An 18,403-nucleotide genomic window follows, 5' to 3' on the forward strand; every position below is an offset into this window, starting at 1 on the left:
CATGAGTTTGTGAAAAGCAGACTCAAATCCAACCACAAAATGTTGCCTGGGGAGCCCACATATCTGAATTTGAGCTATACTGACTCAAGTTATACAGTCTCTTTTACATTCTGCATTTGTGCTTGAAGTCATAGGCTCTTATTTTGTTAGATATTATCAAGATACAAGGAAATTAAAACAATCATACTCCTCATTTTTGAAAATGGGATAGGATATATCCAAATGATGAAATATTGCATGGCTATTAAAAAGGTTGTGTAAGAGTTTATAGTAACTTGGGAAATAGATTTTTGGAGAGAGGTAAAGACTTGGTCCAAAATTAGATGTACATTTTTGCAGCTGCTGATGGGGAGGGGTTTTATCTACCCTGATTAAGAATAGGAAATTCAGATCAATAGACATGGTACATGTTGGGTGTTAATAATTCTATTATTTCTTATCAGAAAATGAGCATGGCCCTGGATTATTCTGCTAGTCAGCTTAGAGTTATTTACAGGGGCTATGTCCTGTGGGAAATGTTTGCCATGGGCCAGACAATGAGTAGAACTAGGGAATGAATGACCTGGGGCTGGAGGTCATCAGCAGAGAGATTGTTGGCTTTATGCTAAATGCTGAAACACAAAAATATTCCCCATCTGCTTGTTCTGAGCATTGCCCCTCTTTGGAAACACAGTTCTCTTTTGCTTTAAAATACATGCTACCTCAAGTTTCTCTCCATTCTTCTATCAAAATTCTGTTTCTAATACCTAGGACTGTGTGTATCTATATGACTAAAGCTTTAAAAATATACTAAGAGATATAAGCAAAACTTTAAAATAGGGAGACATACTTTGTTTCTGAAGAGGAAGTCTTACTAGTTGCAAATCTTTAATCCTTTCCAAATTAATATACAATACTATCAAAATCCTAATGGGATATTTTAAGGAAGAGAAAAAAAAACATTTAAAGTTTATTTAAAAGATTTAGAGTTCAGAATAGTTTAACAAAATCATAAAAGGAATGACAGGGGAAATATGCCCCATGAGATACCGGAAAAACCTAAAATCAGAATAATTAAAGGTTCAAATAGTGTAAGTCAAGAGAAAAATCGCAGAGAGAGAGCCCACAACAAGACTATGGCATCTCTATGATAACAGGAGAATCACGAAATGGTAGGGCGAGAAAAGATCAATTAATAAATGGTGCTAGAGAATACATTATTTGAAAAAAATTTAAAAATAGAAGATTCTCATATACCCATTAAGCTAAACACATTTAAGAAGTATATGAATATTTTAAAGAATCAAAACAAATAGTGAAAAAAATGAGTCAAAATCTGTTACCTGGATAGGTAGAAATTTCTAAGAATTAAAATATTAATTGGAAAAAATCACAAAAGAACAATTCTAAATTTTACCATGTAAAAATTAAAAATAACACTTTTATGTATAAATAATTTCATTAGAAGTACCTATCAAAATAAATTTAGAAAAATACATGTACCAATTATGATCAAGTTTAAACTTTATACTCTTTAAATAAATTTTTAAAATCCTATAATTGAAAAATGTAAAAGAATACCAGCAACAAATTCTAAGAAAAAAATTACTAGATATATGTAAAATATTATGTCACTTAGGATAAAATATGATTTGAAATGACCTCATTCCTAAATTTTAGTGAGGTAAGAAAGGTTAGAAGCTTTTTTTTTTAATATTTATTTTTGAGAGGGAGACAGAGAGACAGAGAGATAGGGAGGGACAGAGAGAGAGGGAGACAGAATCCGAAGCAGCTCCTGGCTCCGAGCTGTCAGAAAAGAGCCCAACACAGAGCTGAAACCCACAAACCATGAGATCATGACCTGAGCCTAAGTTGGATGCTTAACCGACTGAGCCACCCAGGACCCCCTAGAACAATCTTTCTAAAAAGCAATTAGAAATGCATTTTAGTCGCCTTCTAAAATTGTATTTGTGATATAATAATTCTCTGTAAGAATCTCTTCTAAGAAAAACAAATAATAAATTTTAACAAAAATGTTTAAAAATACAAACAAGATACAATATTGCATATTTAATTTGACCTATATATGGCTAATATAATACAAACACAATATAAGATGTATATATCATATGCATTCAAAAATCTAGAAGGAAGTACAGTCTGAGTAGTGTGAGTACAGATAGGTTTTAATTTTAATTTTGCATATTTCTGATTTTGCTTATTTTTAAAGTGTTCACAAACTGTATTTATAATTAGAAATAATTTGTTTTAATACGTTTCAATATATATATTTTACCAATATTGGAACAAATAACTATACGAAAAGATGATCCCTCCACTTAATTGTTTAAAAGGCTTCATCTAAAGGAACAACCTGATGATTGAATTTCCAATCTGATACAGCAAGTTTAGGGAATTAGTTTGTCATCCAAAGAGGCTTCTTAATGCTCCTAGAATCACACTACATGACAAGTGACAATATTGCCAATATAAGTTTTAAGGTCGGGTCAGCATGTGGATACTGAAGTCTCACCTATGGGTAATGCAGTTCATCAGTATGTAAAAAAATTACCCCAGTTTTTCAAATGCAGTGGCAGTTTTAGAATACAGTCATGATAATGGGTTTTTATCACAGAGACTGAATTTATTCAGTTTTTGAGTCTGAGAATTTTGGGAAAGAATGTCATAAGAGAGAGGCTGGAAAAGAGAAAAAAAGAGAAGAGTGTGATCTCAGAACAGCAGTAACTCTGAACTGCAGTCGTCTCAAAGATGGCATAGAAGATTCAGGATAGCTGGGGGAAATTTTATTGAAAATCTGAGGTATACCAGCTTCATTTTGTCAGCCTTCTGCCATCATATTGTCTGGGTTACATTATAAGAACACTGTATTCCACACAGAGCATACATCTCTGGTAATTTTGATGCATAAATGATGAGTAAATTTTGCTCTATTTAGTTATTGACAGCAGTGAGTGTTCTCTGAAAGCTGACCTTGATGCAGTCCAAGCCTTTGCCATAAGTTACCAATAAGTCTTTGGAGTCTACTTTCAAACCACACCGTCATGAGCCCTTTGAGAACTTTGACTTTCCATGATTTTCTTCAAGATAGCGTATCAGGTATCTGTCTGACATCATGGGAGCATAAGGGCATCTGTTGATGGCAAGGAGAAGACCATGGAGTCATAGTCCCTGATAATGTTTATTCCACATCTGTGATTTGTGTCCTACAAGGCTCTTGGGAATTAAACCACATGTGCTGTATTTGCATTAATGGGAACTTGAGAAGGAGAGGCCATAACACTATTAAAATGTTTAGCTTTCCCTCTCCCATCGCACAGACACATGCTAATAACTACTCCCAGACTTTGTATCATGGTGCTGCAGGATGCAACACGGAGCGCACTCATTGTTTCAATACATGGGACTTAAAAACAAATAGCTGCCATCTCTGCCTCTGATAGTTTGCCAGGCTTTTAACTTCTTTGGTTTACCCTGTTTGGATCATGGTGAGGTATCTCAAATGTATTCCAAACTTCACATTACCCCAAATTCTTTGTTTCTTCTTTTCTAAAGAAACTCTTGCTTTAAGGTATATTTAGAAAAGTCAGGGTCTAAGCCAAATTCCAAAGAACCACATCCTAATTCTACTTTCATGGCAGGAAATGACTTATCAGAGAAGAATTCCCGACACAGGGTTACTGATCATTCAGGCCTAATTGCTAACATTGTGGCAAATATTCTGGAGTCTTTCCATAGGTTTAAGTATTCAACTGTTAATTATATGGAGACATTTTGAAGCATCTTATAAACCAGGAAAGAGAGAGAGACAGAGACAGAGACAGAGAGAGAGAGAGAGAGAGAGAGAGAGAGAAAAGCCAAAGAGCAGAGCTTTTGGAGATGAAGATTGTTTCATCTTTTATTACTCTCTAGGCCAGGGTTTTTCAAATTGCATTCAAGACCCTTTAGTGGGTCAAGAAATCAATTTAGTGAGCTGGGACCAGTATTTTTTTTTTTAATAAATCAGTTAAAATACGTTTAGACAAGAATAGAAATACATACAGTAGTACATATACCTATAGTAAGGGGAATTATTATTTCATAACTTCTGTTTCACCTTATGATATATACATATATATACACACAAACATACACACATATACACACACTCATAGTATATGCATTGAATATTTTACATAGTATAGTAAATGAATGGATACATAGATGATAGATGATAGATAGATAGATAGAATTGTGTGTGTCTGAGAAAGAGAGGCAGAGAGAGAGAGAGTTGGATAAGAAGTATGAGTTGGCAATGTAAAATATATTTCTTACCATGGGTCTTGGCCAAAAAAGTTTGAAAGTCATCATCAGACTATACCTCCTGGGCAGTGTCTTCTTTAACTTTGAAATAAATTCTTCTCTTAATGTCTCCCTCATCTGCTTCCAGGTAAATTCACAAGCTACATATAAACTTAACCAAATTAAAACTCAAACATTTTTAGAAAACTTTATGGATGAAACTCAGGAAGATGTGACTCCAATACCATGAACCATTCATCATCCGTAGCAAATTATAAGCCAGATACTGGTGGTAAAGATGGGAAAATGTTATCCTAATGTCCTCCTCCTCAGGATCCTAGAGGATGATAAACCACACAATAGTTCTTAGTGAGCCTCAAAAATTAGGGGAGCAACTCACTGAATTGATGATCTTTAGATATCAATTATTCAGGGATTAGGATTAGTTCCTGGGATCAGGAAAAATCCAGTTAATGGCAATAGAACCATCTTTATGAAGCAGGCAGAAAACTATAGATGAGACAGGTGCTAGGGAAAAGCCAAACTGATAATATCGGAAAGAAATGTGTCTGCTGGACAGAATACAGAAGCAAAAGCTAAGATGGCAGAATACAGTCCAGTCTGTTAGAGTTAGAGTGTGAGTTCCAACCTGAAATAACAAGAATATTTCACAGGCCAATTTGATAATCAATGAATACACTGAAATGGCTCATTTTCAGATACTCATATGACCATCTGCCTTGCACGCAAGTATGGATTACTGTTTGGTTACGTGTCTAGTAATTTAGGTAGATGAGGCAGATGGAAGGTGGAGTTAAAGAAGGGGGGCAGGCAGAAAGAATCAGAAAGATGCTCAGCAGAGCCCCAGTCCCTGAAAGGGATACTGGCAAAAGGACTCCTGCCAGCTGAGAGGGTCTGGTGCACCATATAAGCCACCCGACTAGGGAATCAGAAGCCAAGAAACAGGATAAGGATACACTTACATAACTGAGCTTCAGCGAAGACTGGCTATTGAGAACTGGGTGTATTCTTAATTATCAGCGCTTGAGATCATGTCACGTTATCTTGAGGGGAGACAAAGACCTGAATCCAAATACAAGCATCTCAAAAGCTAGTATCTAAAATCAAAGGTAGAGAAGCAAGCAGTTTGCATTGTGTAGAAAGGAGAGCAAAAAGGCTGAGAACCAGAAAGAGCCTAGAAAACCCAGGAGACCATGGAAGAGGCACTCTACATCAGACAGAAGTGGTGTATCATCTTTTCAGAAGAGTTGCATTGGCACAGCCTTGGAAGACAGAGCCATGCTGACAGTTAGGGAAGTTGTAATACACATACAGCTTTAAGAGAATGCCTCTGCTTGTCTGACACTATGCTTGGCTCTACTGATAGATCTGCTCAGGAACCTAGCACGGCTTTCCTCTTGCCTAACATACCAAATCAAACATGTTTCTAAATTTTAAGGTCTGTTATCTGAATACCACAACTCTACAGTATTAACCTATGTCAACTGAGCTTTCATTCATTCCACGACCCTCTATTAAGGGCCTGTGGTAATCCAGATGCTCCGCTAAGCTAAACTCGGGGAGTTTAAAGTGTAGCAAACATCAGACAAGACATTTGGTAAGTTAAAAAATGAGATAAACACCAGGATGGAGTAGGTACGGACTACCAGAAGGACACTCCTTTTGTTGACCTACCGAGGTTAGAAAAGCCTTTCCTGAATAGGTGATGTTTGGATAGTTTCCTGAAGGATGAGAATAAGTTTGTAAAAATCCAGAGAACTCAATGAATCAAATAATAATAACCACAATATTTAAAAAAAACTATGTACCAAATACTATGCTAATTTCTATTCCTGATTTATATTTCATATGGACTATACAATGGTCCTATGTGGTATTATTATTTTTATTATGTTATAGGTGAGGATATTGAAATACAGTGTTTACAAATAGCTTGCTCCAGGTTATGAGGTTAGTAAGTAGAGGACTTGAAGAGAAAAGGTTGGAGACAGAGAGAGAAGTCACTAAGTGCTTGGTGATCCATATTAAAAAATTTAGGTTTTATCTTGAGGGCATTAGGAATCCAGTCAGTGACTTTTAAATGACATGTGATAGGTGTGGGTTTGGATAGATCATCTACCTGTAGTCAGAACAGCAAGTAACTTTCAAATTGCACTTGGAGCTCTGCAAACAGATTCTGGGGTCCTATTCCTAGGGTCTGATTCTTTAGGTCCCAGTGAGCAGGAGAATCTATATTTACAAAGATCTCCAAGCACAAAATCAAGAATTCATAAAGTGGATATAGAGAATGGCTTGTAAAAAACACAAACTAGCAGTAGAGAGATCAAACCAGGGATAATGGTGGCTTAAGTTAAAATAGATACCAAGAAAGATGTCTAAACTAGAAATATAAATTAAGGATTTATCAATTTGTAACTCTGGTTAAAACAAAATGGAGTTGGTAATGTCACTCAGGAGTGTGTCCGCAGGTGAGAAAGCTTAGGAGAGAATGCTGATAGACACATCTATTTAAGGATGAGTGAATGGAGGGACATTCACTGGCTGGCTCAGTTGTTAAGTGTCTGACTTCAGCTCAGGTCATGATCTCACAGTTTGTGGGTTCGAGCCCCACATGAGGCTCTGTGCTGACAGCCCAGAGCCTGAAGCCTCCTTTGGGTTCTGTGTCTCCCTCTCTCTCTCTGCCTTTCCTCCACTTGTGCTCTGTCTCTCAAAAATAAATCAATATTAAAAAAATTAAAAAGGGGCACCTGGATGGCTCAGTCAGTTAAGCATCCTACTTTGTCTCAGGTCATGATCTCTCAGTCTGTGGGTTCAAGTCCCAAGTTGGGCTCTATGTGGACAGCCTGGAGCCTGCTTCGAATTCTGTGTCTCCTCCTCTCTCTGCCCCTCCCATGCTCGTGCTGTGTCTCTCTCTGTCTCTCAATAATAAATAAATGTTTTAAAAATTTTAAAAAAAGGATGAATGAAGGGAAAAGCACCCACACAGAGGACTTAAAAACAGACTGAATGTCCTCTAGAGATTCTATATTCTTTCCTGCCTCTGAGTAATTATACAACCTTCTCCTATTACCTGTGTTATTCTCTTCCCCTTCCTTTTCTTCTACTAAGTCTCATTTGTTCTTGTAAGAACCTTCTCTAACCTTCTTCCCTGAGGGCTCCAGTTTACTTTGAGAGAATCTGGTTTGTTCCATTAAAACGAGTCCATATGCCCCATCTTGAACCATGATTAATTATTGTCTCTCATTGTTTTCCTGTATTAGTCTTATATGTCACACTAGATTATAAGCTTCTTATAAGAACAAGGGTTACTGCTAGCTTATTTTGGAATACCTCACAGTTTCTAGAATTTGACACTAGTAGTTCACTAGGCTCCTGAAGATCAATGGCTGTTGAATTGCTCCTCACTGTTGTGTATGATAAATAGTGATCCCTATGTCCCAATGTACATTAAGTAGACCTATTGTCCTGGCATAATTATTAATAATACCTCTTTTGCTTTCAGATTTATCACATTTTAGGCAATAAATTATGTAATCACTCTATACAGTCCTTAATAATGCAACCAACATTTTCTTAAAGTTCAACATTTTTAAATGGTACTATTTTTAACACAAATATCCTTTTTGGGGGGAGAGTAAGGAGTGTTAAGTGTTTTTGCACACATTTGGCATGGAGTAATGTGTATGTCATTCCAAATGTCAAAAGTCTCCATTATTAAATATGTGTCCTGTTGCTCAACTGACAGATGTCATTGTCTACCATATAATCACAAGTGGTTTATTTTTTTTTAATGTTTATTTATTTTTTGAGAGAGAGACAGCATGAGCCAGGGAGGGGCAGAGAGAGAAGGAGACACAGAATACAAAGCAGGCTCCAGGCTTTGAGCTGTCAGCACAGAGCCCTATGCAGGGCTTGAACTCACGAAGAGTGAGATCATGACCTGAGCTGAAGTCAGACACTTAACCGACTGAGCCACCCAGGCACCCCTTTCATGTTTGTTTAAAGATAATATTTTTGAGTGGATAGTTAGGGATTTTCTCCAGTGGGGAGAATCATCATTTCTGCACATTTTCAGAAAAAAAATTTTTTTCAAAATTTACTTAAGCCTAGAATTCATGGGAAATGAGAAATTTCTCCTCATTTGTGAACTTCCTAATTACACATATGCTTAGTGTATCATCCTTAATGAAGGATGATGCTCTTTTATGGAGGGCAAAGTCTAGATTGTCAAGTACTTGGTTAAATACAATTTGAAAATTTTCATAAGCTAGAAGTAAGGCTTTATTATAGTATTAACTTCTTGAATTAGGAGATTTGGATTCCAGACAAAAATTTACTGGTTGATCCCCAAATCTTCATCTAATATTTGTTATTCTTCCCAAACTATGTGGTGAGAAGGAAATAGATACCATTCTTTCTTGTGATCTATACATTCTCCAAGGGCAATACTTAGTTCTCTCATTTCCCAGGTCAAAGTGGTGTTAATCCTGTGAAAATAATTCATCTGTGCCCTGGCTAATCTGCATTTACTAGAACAGCACAGAGGCACTCTGTTTATGTCTGACAAGGTAGTTATAAATCACACTTCTTCAGATCATAAATACACATTTATCTTTAGAATATATCACCAACTGAGTCATTTTGATGTAAATATTGCACCTCTTAAATATAATGATGATAATAGAGGCTGTGAATCCACAGATTTGCATGAGTGCTCCCTTTTCAATAACTGAAAATATTTAAATCGCGGAAGCTTTAACATCCTATGGGGAGTGGCAGACAGATGTGTCAATAGAGTGAGACCTACAGAAGTTACGACTGTTTTCTCGGAGTAATGAGTAAGGCAGACTCCCTGGCTTCTGCCAGGGAATTATGGTGCTTTTTCTAGTGGGCACATTTGGGTTATGCTGTGACTGGAAGCTCGGAAGTGACAGACTCCAGGACAGTCTTCGGCTCCTTCACTCCTTCAGTGCTGTCATCATGTAGAAAGGGCCCTATGGCCAATGGTTGTAAACAATACCAAGTGATCAGTAGTCTGTACATTTTCACCTGTGGAAATCATCTTGCTTTCTGGTTCTGGTAAAGAGATGACCGTTGGACAGGAGGCCCCCCCAAATTATGAGGAACCCGCCTTGTGGTGGTATTGTCATCCCCTGGTGTCTGGAAATGGTCTCAGTTGGTTGTACTTTTACTTGAGGATTAAAGCACAGATTTCAATATGTGCGTTCTGTTCTCTGAATGTAAAAATTACAAAATACACCTACATTCACTTCTAACTGTCAGTATTGTAATTCAGCAGATTTCTGTTTTTCACTGAAACCTGGAGTTGAATTGTCTTAAGCCGGAAGGCATTCAAGCTGCTGTTTTTCACTCGGCTATATTTCTCTATAAGCATCTAATTGTTTCAAAAAGTGATGTACAGTATGCAAAAACCTGAATCTAATGCAAATAAGTCTGTACAGCACTAAAGTTAACAGGTGTTCTCATTAATGTAAGTAGACATGGAACAATTCTTGAATGTTTTATAAACACTCATAATCATGGCCAAATATGTTACAATAGCATAGAGATACATCCTGCAACATCTTTTATTCTTGTTGTGCAATCTCAGCACTTATTAACGGAAAACGTGTGAGTAATAAACTAGTGGTGACATTATCCATTTTTGCATAAGTCACTGTATCTTTAATTAGCTAATATTTCTAAAAAAAAATGGCCACCTGTCCTCCCACAGTTTGCTTGTTTATTGATGTTAATAGTGTTTTAGTAAACTTAGTGGCTGCAATGTTGATTGACAAGCATAAGCCCCTGTGCATCATTGAGATTCTCTAAAGACTTGACCCATAAACCTAAGAATTACCTCTTGAAAATCTTAAACCTCTGTCCAGTTTCTCACATTGTCAACTCTCAGAAAGGTTCATACACAGGGTGAGATTCTTAGTTGATTTAGTAGATTATCCCTGCAAGTCACATGGTGGCTTTGGAATATAATCAAGAACATTCTATTCTAGTGATACACCTGGGAATATAGACCCAGTCGTGGTGCTTCCTGACTTCTCCAAATTTAATCCTATTGTTTGAAGTCTAGGACTTATTGACTGATGGGAAAATAGAGTCTCAGATTGCTGTTTTCAATCTTCAAAATGGATTTCCTACCCTACTCTGATAAAAGTGGCATTTACATTGCCTAAAAGAATGCAATGGTCTTGCAACCTCCAAAATTTTATTGCATTGGAGGCCTTCCACGAAGATGGTGCTGAAGACGAAGAAGGAAGCCCCTGCTCCTCCCAAAGCTGAAGCCAAAGCAAAAGCTTGGAAGGTCAGAAAAACAGTTTGCTGTCCACAGAGATGTCCATAGTCACAAAAGAAAGAAGATCCACATGTCACCTACCTTACAATGGCCCAAGACACTGCATCTCTGAAGGCAGCCTAAATATCCTTGGAAGAGCATCTCCATGAGAAACAAACTTGACCACTGTGCTATCATCAAGTTCCCCTCGACTACTGAGTCGACCATGAAGAAAATAGAAGACAACAGCATGCTTGGGTTCAGTGTGGATGTCAAGGTCAATAAGCATCAGATCAAACAGGGTATGAAGAAGACCATTGACATGGACAAGGTTAATAACTTAATCAGGCCTGATGGAGAGAAGAAGTCCTATATTCAATTGACTACTGACTATGATGTTTTGGATGTTGCCAAAAAAATTAGGATTATCTAAACTGAGTCCAGCTGGCTAAATTTAAATATAAATTTTTTCACTGTAAAATTTTTTATTAAAAAATATACTGTGGCATATAAAATATTAGCATATAATGGATTCACTGAAATGTATATGGTAGATAATGTTCATTTATTTATTATTTATTTAATGCCCCTTAGGTGTGAGTTGTGCAGCCACCCACTGGGTAGACCATTGCCCTTGGCTTCAGAGTAAATATAGTGTAGTACAGGGTAATCACAGAGAAATCCACAGAGAATTGCAATGCAGACCAATATGTTTTATAATAAAGTTGGATCAGGACATCATAGGAACATTTAGGAGGGGTATCTATTTCAGAAAACACTTTTCTATAAAGGTGACATCTAAATTTATCTGAATGAGATGATGGAGGAAGCCAGAGGGGTCTGGGCAATGGAAACAACCTGCTCTAAGGGAAGAAATGAAAATTAGTATAGGACAGCTTGGGAACAACAAAAAAATTTCAACATGGCTGGATCATAGAGATGCAGAGGGAAATATAGAGCAGGGGCCTGCAGTGTAGGTAGGTAGAAGAGCACACAGGGTCTGGCAGGCTGAACTAAAGTTTGCACTGCAGTGTAGCAGCTGTGGGGAATCTCAGAACAATGTCAGGCAGAGGAATAGGATGATCAGATTCGAATTTCAGAAAGATCACTATGGCTGCAATATGGAATATGGACTGGAAAGGAAAATGTGGATGAGATGATGGGGAAACCAAAAGATATTATTATTAAATCCATGTGGGAGATTATAGTAGTATAGATATTTATATGTATAAAAAATTTTCATAACATGATATTTTCATTATAATATAAACACATATACAATGTTAATCCATGGGTCAAAAAATATAGAAGGATAGAGAGTAATTCAGTATACCTCAGGGAAAGGGAGATTTAATGTTTATACTTCTGTGTTTATTAATTTTTTTAAATTTGGCATTATATAAATAACAGAAATAATAAAAATCATTCCAATTTGAAAATAGTGGGAGCTGCAGATTTCCAAATGTCATGTGACTAAATGAGTAATTTTGCACAGTGAACATAGCTCAGATTAAAGGCCAATCTGTAGTTGGCAGTGACTGAGTGAGTGGTGGGGACCAGAAAACATGAGTCCTAGGATGATTAGTCTATCTACAGGCAACTACTCCCCCCAAATTTAGAAATTAGCGTTAACAGCAGCAAAACTCTAAGCTGATATCTTTATACACCAACTGCTTCGATTAGTCACTTTTTCAGTCGTTTTTCATATGAGCACCACAGGCAAAAGTTTGGGTGTAGCTGACTGCAAAACTGTGGAAACTGTTAAACTATCTACTAATTACTTGGATAGTATTCTTTCATGAATATTGAGAAGACTTTTTCTCAGTACTTAAAATATTTTCCGACAGATAAAAGAATGCACATGAGTTTTTGTTAAACATTTGATTGAAATAGACTTGGGGTTTGGGTATTTCGTTAACAAATAGGTAGAGTGGACAAGTGATACGGGCGTGAATGTTCACTATAGGGCCAATTTTATTTTGTAGAACAAATCTGTGTTGTAAGAATGCATGAACCAAATTATTTGGGTGTCAAAGGTACAACTCAATTTCAATTAAAAAGCACTGTTTCTTGAAAGGTTGGCCTTAAACCTTAGATTTCGGAATGCACTTGAGATCTGTTGTGTATGTAGCCCAACATTTGTTTACTTTCCATTAAACAAGAAATTGCTTACATGGGCAGGTTATTTTGATATGATGACACCACTGAGGGTTTCAATAAATGTACATGCAAATCAATCAGCCCCAAACACATTGAAAACATATCCAATAAACATCTGGAAACTAATGAACGCACATTTGTTAGCACAGGGGGAAGTTGTGGAAATTCAGGATCCATTGGTGGCTAGCCTTATTTAGTAGCATGTGGATTTAAGAATATTTCACAGAGTCAGAAGAAAGAGGGTAATTATAACATAAGGTTCAACATCTTTAGATATGTAGAACATTTTCCGTTGCTTAAAACAAATATTCCCTAAGAAAGTATAAAACATTTTTCTGACTTGCAAAGTTTTTGCAGTCTATCATTTAAATTACTTAAATAAAGGGAGCTTTACTGCTCCCCAAAGCTAAGAATATAACACCCTCCATGCATATTAGCTTGATCTTCTTGACAGACCAGAAAAGTGTTTGTGTGTGCCAATTAAAACAAAAATGGATCCCTAGTGGCTTGTTCTTCACACAACTTCTGAAGACTGCTATCATTGTTTGCTAGGGTAACCCTGGATAAGGCTGCCATCCAAAGTAAACAAACTTTTCAAAACTTTCATGACAGATGGGGGTTACAAATGCATTTTAATAAGAGAGTTGCCAAAGCAACTTTTTTTTCCTTATAATCAGCATATATTTACTTAACATCTAGCAACATTGGGAACACAAAGCAGATACTTTCTCACAAAATGTTTTAACAAGTAATATTTTGGGAAAGACAAATTGAAGACCTTTTACTTCTAACTGATATTTTACCCATAGTTTTATGTTAACTTTGCTCAACATGTTAAGAAAAATGTTAGGAGTTACCCACACCAGACTGTAATTTAAGATAGACATGCAGCTTGATAATGTAATTTCATCGTTGGTCATAAACACCTTTGAGACTAAGAAATTTGACTATTAGTACAACCATGACAACCTTTAATTGATCAGCTATATCAAATGGATATGTGTGAAGTGTGATGTAAGATGAAAAAATTGTGAGTCTCAGGGATCTTTTTAAGCATTATTTCCTCAACTTTAGGTCTTGAGCTCTTGCTATAATGTTGCCAAAATGTATACCTATATTTTATGCACTTAGAATTCAATGAAGATAGAGCCAAAATTAATTTCAAAAAATAATTGTATTCACTTCAAATGAATTTAGTATATTTTGACATAAATTTTTATATATACTTCATTTAATGCAAATCTAATGACTTCATCATGATCCCAAAGTGTCTCCAAATACAATAGCAATTAAATCCCATTCCTTCTAAATGGGTTATCCAGTTATTTGTAGAATCACTGTAGCCATATCATTCAACATTTTTTAGGGCCCTTCGGATATTTGGAATATGCTATTATATGTTTCTTACATACAGTTTCAGCTTTATTAAGATGTAATAAATTCTTCTTTGGCTGATAGTTAAAGACTGATCCTAAGCAAAATATGAATGATACTTCATGCATATGTAGGATTCAGTCCTTTCTAGAATTTGAAGGCATTTTTTTTGGGGGGGGATGGCTTAATCTTGTTTTAGATATATATTTTTTCATAGCGAGATTGTGGTTGTTTGTGAGGGGGGGAAAAAAGAAGAAAACATCTGAATAAGGATACTGGGTGATCTTTTTATTTTATTATTTATTTATTTATTTATTTATTTATTTATTTTTACATTTAAACAAAGACTTTTATTAAGACCCAGGGTTTGTTGAACATATCCATTTTATACCACATAATATCATTAGTATCTTTTTTTATGAATATAATTTATTGTCAAATTAGCTTACATACAACACCCTGTGCTCATCCCAGCAAGTGTCCTCCTCAATGCTCATCACCCGTTTCCCTCTCCCCCACCCCATTACCCACCCTTACTTTGTTCTTTGTATTTAATAGTCTCTTGTGATTTACCTCCCTCCCTCTCTGTTTGTATCTATTTTTTTCCCCCTACCCTTCTCCCATGGTCTGATCTTTTTAAAATTAGGCTATCTTTAACATAACAAGGAAGACACAAGCAACTTTTTTGTAAGGTCTACATTCCAGATTTTACAACTTAAACCAAACCATCATAGTCCTTTTCCTATATGCACAGAGTCCTTGACTGTGTAAGACTGTTTGCTGAGGACTAGTGAACTAGAAATCAAGATCTTTGTAATCTCTTAATTCTATCATTTAAAATGATGCCAATTTGATAGAATGGCATTCTCATTTTCCTCATTTGCTTCATTTTCTTCATTTGCAAAATTACTTTATGATAGTGGAGGGAAACTGCATTTGAAGAATGTTTATTATGTGCTTTGAGATCATTAAAGCTGATATTACTTTGCATACCAAGTGGTAGTATTCGTATCCTTAATGTACTAAAGTTCTGATACAATCAACCTTTAAAGAATAACATATCATGACCAACAGTTTATGTATAATTCCATGATGTAAATGTGTCTGCAGTAATTACTCCCTCCTCTGAAATCTTGACATGATCATTGTCTGTGCCACTCACATTGGGGCTTAGTATAAGCCATTTTATATTGTTATTTATCTTTGTATGCATATGTCCTATTTATGCAAACAGATTGTGAGCTCTTGAGGATGGTGGGGGTGGGGTGGGGGGTGTGTGTGTCCCTAGCCTCTAGCAATGTGCCTTGCACTTAATGGATAGTCAATCAGTCCTTGATGACTAGCGGGATATTCAGTCAGAAACATCTCATCTCAGTCTCCTGAACAAAGAATTATTTGCGGAATTAATTCTACAAGAGGATAGGTGCTACGGTCAAAGAAGGGAACAGATATCACTCATTATCTCTTGCACTTTTGATAGTCTCTCAACATGTATTTGAGGTCAACTGGAATGAAAGTATCCAACAAGAGTTAGCCATCAAATATGTTTTACTGATTAGGTATCTATCCATAGCATAAAGTTGTACATTGATCACTATCATAAATACTTGATTATTATTTTAAAAAGGCTGGCGATAACTAAATTAAAATGTCCACAGTGTTTACTCTGTGGAGTCATGAATAGTTTTAATTTGCTCTTTTGTTATCTTTATTTTTTACAAATTCTTCACAATAAATTCAATTATTCTTAGAACTAGGAAAAAATATGAAATTCTAAAAAGTTTTTGTTTCTATTCTGGTAAACCAAATTATGGAAATTTTTAATAGCAAAAATGCCATTCCACGTATTATTTTTCACTTTCGTTAAAATCTAACACGGGCAAGACTACATGCGGACTGTATATTGACAAGGGTGATACTTAAATAAACACAAACACTACTCATTAAAACTCCTCAAGGATGTTTAAATTAGCATAACAATACTCCATGCATTAATTAAAGCCTGAACAACACATTTCTTCTCTCCACATTGCTTATTGGTGGAGTTGGGGAGCCAGGAGTTACCTGCTTCCATCTTCAGAGGAACCACAAGGTCACAGACTTAGGTTCTTAAAGAATGTGTCTGTTCTTCACATTGCCTGGTGGATACACTCCTACGATTTCCTAGGCATCCGTGTGTCACCAGCAAGAATTCAGACAGATCCTTATCCAATATGAAAACTTTGAGGCAAATTTCCCCAGACAGGTAATGAAAGGTATCGGTTGTTGACAACAATAGCACATTTCATTAAGACTGCTTGGTGGCAGGATATATCCCTTTAAAATATAAGTTGGTGGCAAGGAAGCAGTTCAAGAGACATTTGTCCAAAGTAGGTTTCAATACAAAATGGAGACCAGCCACTCTTGCCTTAACCCATTGTGTTTTCTGTAGGTTCTTTCTTCATCCACCTCACACCAACATCTGTCACTTGGGTGAAACTTGATATAGAAAAACACATTAGCATGGCTTCATCTAAAATCTTTTATGTCTGCTGTTAGTTTTACATCACTTTACATTGCCATCCGGAATTGCTCAATCAAAAGGTTTAGTCGAAGCTCACAGTCTTTACTGATGTGTTTTTTCCCCCCAAGAGTGTTGAAAATTCAATTGTTCAAACTGAAAATATGATTCAGCAAACCATGTATCAGAAAACCTTAAAGAGGTCATGGAAAAATGTGGATTGAGAAACCTGAATTAAATGGGCATGAGCAGTCAAAGACTTTGAAAATGCTTTCCTGTGAATGGCTGGGATGGAGCAGAACAAAGTCAATTACTGACTGTAATTAAGAAGTGGATGCGTTTAAACTGTAGAGAGCAGTAGCAGACTTCTCCAGACTGCCTAGTAACTGGAAAGATTAGTGGGAAGACAGAGGAAAGAATGTGAACTGTATCTTTCTGATAGTAGATTTTGAATGAATTGCATTCGTGTAGTTCTCTGATCCAGCTTCCTCAAATGAATTCATAAATCACTGAGTATGTACGATTAATGCAGTAATATATTTGGATAAAGAAACTTTTAAAATACATTTTGTTTTTGGTTGTGTTGGCAGTAAAAGATCCCCTTTGCATTGCATAGCATGCACCAAAAATGCAAATGTACTGGCGAAGTACTTACATTTTATCACTGTTTGAATTTACTAGACTGAAAACTGAACTGTGTTAGCTCTTTCCTAAACCCTCAGAATATAGTAAATCTAATTATGTTTGTTTCTTGTACTTTGAAATGTTTCTTTTTACAATTTTAATAATGGTTTATTTATAATGGCAGAAAAAATATATTAGATTGCATGCTGTGTTTGGGCTAATTCATATTTCTTTGTGTATGTTACCAGATTGTGATGTTATATACTACATTCATAATCAAAATATTTAAAGTTAGATTAGAATGAAGGTAGAGGTCAAGGACATTACTAGTTTTCTTGGGTTAGTCACAAGTGACCTTATATTTTTAGATTAGTATTCCTGTGGCAACACTGTATAAAGTAAATATTTGGAGCTTTATGTAAGTGAAGAACATTGCTTGGGTGTTCAGATAATTAGGCAAATATCAGCTTAGCTGTCTTGTAATAGATACATAAAACAGAGGACTATTTAGGGGATATTTTGAGCCTTTTGAAATCTTACATGCATTTCACTTAAAAAAAAAAAAAGAGTGGCCCTGGTAGTCTGTCAAATTCTAGAAAATAAAATTCCTCTTATTTTCTAATCTTTCACTTCTCATAATCGCATATACTTGGATAGTCCTCTCCTTACAGTTGTGAAACGTCGCAATCAAGAATGGTTGCACTGCAACACTGAGTGATGTTGCGTCTCTATACAGTTTTTCTAAAAATAAATGACAAGTGAATATATATGTATGTGTGTAATCGAAGATTTCTTTAAAACTCTAGGACCATTGTCATTAAATGTTGTCATAAGAATCATTGAGACCTTCAGAGTGAGCTATTTTGGGTAATAATTGTCACTTTCATGATAGAATTATAGAGACATCCTGAAGCATGATTTGCGATTTTCTGAACCTGTGCCACATTTCAATGTTCACCTCCTATTCAGAGCAAGTGAGACTGAGAAGAGGTGACTAACTCCTGATTGAGTATTTTGAAGTGTCAGTCCTCTTAAACCTCTGAAGCCTTGCTTGATGTGTGACAGTAGTCAGGAAGTGTTCATCTTCCTGTTGAAACAAAAAGTCAATACAAAGGGAAAATCTTCGCAGTTCAGATTGATGGCCTAATACAAAAAGC

The 18,403-nt window shown here is 35.9% G+C and overlaps 1 protein-coding gene across 2 annotated transcripts in view; it reads left to right on the plus strand.

The window, feature by feature from the left end:
- ARHGAP15 (Rho GTPase activating protein 15) overlaps nucleotides 1-18,403 on the plus strand; it is a 609,886-nt gene that overhangs the window by 282,660 nt on the left and 308,823 nt on the right. The gene's annotated exons all lie outside the window — the stretch shown is intronic.

Source organism: Acinonyx jubatus, chromosome C1, assembly GCF_027475565.1.
Source record: "Acinonyx jubatus isolate Ajub_Pintada_27869175 chromosome C1, VMU_Ajub_asm_v1.0, whole genome shotgun sequence".
NCBI classification, from domain to species: domain Eukaryota; kingdom Metazoa; phylum Chordata; class Mammalia; order Carnivora; family Felidae; genus Acinonyx; species Acinonyx jubatus.